General features: G+C 35.6%; 1 pseudogene; it reads left to right on the top strand.

Annotated features, from left to right (window-relative positions):
- The first annotated feature begins 234 nt into the window (after positions 1-234).
- Positions 235-832, top strand: LOC104698978 (uncharacterized; annotated as a pseudogene).
- The last annotated feature ends 473 nt before the right edge of the window (positions 833-1,305 follow it).

Here is a 1,305-nt window from a genome sequence, read left to right as displayed (position 1 = left end):
GATTTTAATATTTTAGGATTTTGAGAGATTTGAGTAAGATTTTAGGAGATTTGATGGTTTGTTAGAGATTTTAATATAAAGAAAATGAAAATGAAATGAGAATCTGTGAGATTTTGTAAGTGATTTTAGAATATTTCAAAACACACCATCTATCTTCTTTTCATTTTGATAAAATATGAATATTGTTTAGGAACAGTTTTTTACAAGAGTTTGGGGTAGCAGTGGTTTTATTTAGACCCAAAAAGAAGATAAAAAAGTCTAATGAAAAAAGGGAAGTACAAAATGCAGAGATTTACTGGTGAACCATTGTTAAAAAAAATTGTAGTAGAGTTTGAGGATTACAGAGAACTTGTGAAAATAAGAACGAACAAGCTTTCGAAGAAACACTCGCGGTGTATGGCTGATGGGAACGAGTTTCTTGGGTTCCATGGTACCACTCTTTCTTGCACTCTCGGTTCCAGTAACAGCTCTTCAAACCTCTGTTTCCCGGATCAATGTGGAGTTTGTCATATTTTAAGACATGGGTTCAGTGCTAAAACGAGACCGGATGGGATTAATGGGGTTCTCACAGCATCAACGAGCTCTACAGCTCTTGAATGTATTGAAATTACCGATCAGAGAATGAACATAGGTTCATTGAAAGCAGTTGTGCTATGTAGAGTGATTGTAGGGAGGGTTCATAAACCGATGCAGAAGTTTGAAGATCCTTGTGGGTTTTCTGAGTTTGATTCGTTGGCTTTGAAAATGGGACCAAATTCTAGAATTGAAGAGTGTTTTTCTGTTGAGTACTAAAGCTTTGTTACCTTGCTTTGTCATCATCTTCAAGCCTTGAAAATAAATTTCTTGAGAAAGATGGTTCTAGAGAAATTACCAGACTTCCAAGTTCCAACTGTATACACCATGTCCTTTTTGACTTGATGGTGGATCGATGGCCAGAAGATTTGATGATTAACATAATTGATATCTCATCATCATTTGGAGCCTGCAAAAAAAAAACATTAAACACTTTAGAGTAAACTAGAAACGATGAAATGGCCTTTTGATAAACAATAACTGAACATCATTATGCTTCCCACCGGATCTCACACTTCATTCTCTGATAAAAAGCTGAAATTTGGACAGTAATAACTCTGATTGTTTTGGTAGTGATTATAATGTCGTATTAAACGAAGCTTTTGGAGAATTATTTTGCAAATGAGGGTACAACTGGTTCAGTAGGAAGATACAAGCCCTCATCTATTGTTGCACTGACGTTCACGAATCGGGAAAACGTAGTGGCTATGACAAAAAAACAGAGTCATGTAG

This window comes from Camelina sativa, chromosome 6 (assembly GCF_030686135.1).
Source record: "Camelina sativa cultivar CO46 ecotype springtype chromosome 6, ASM3068613v1".
Taxonomy (NCBI): domain Eukaryota; kingdom Viridiplantae; phylum Streptophyta; class Magnoliopsida; order Brassicales; family Brassicaceae; genus Camelina; species Camelina sativa.
Note: the sequence above shows the minus strand (reverse complement) of the source record. Positions and strands in the feature narration are given on the sequence as shown.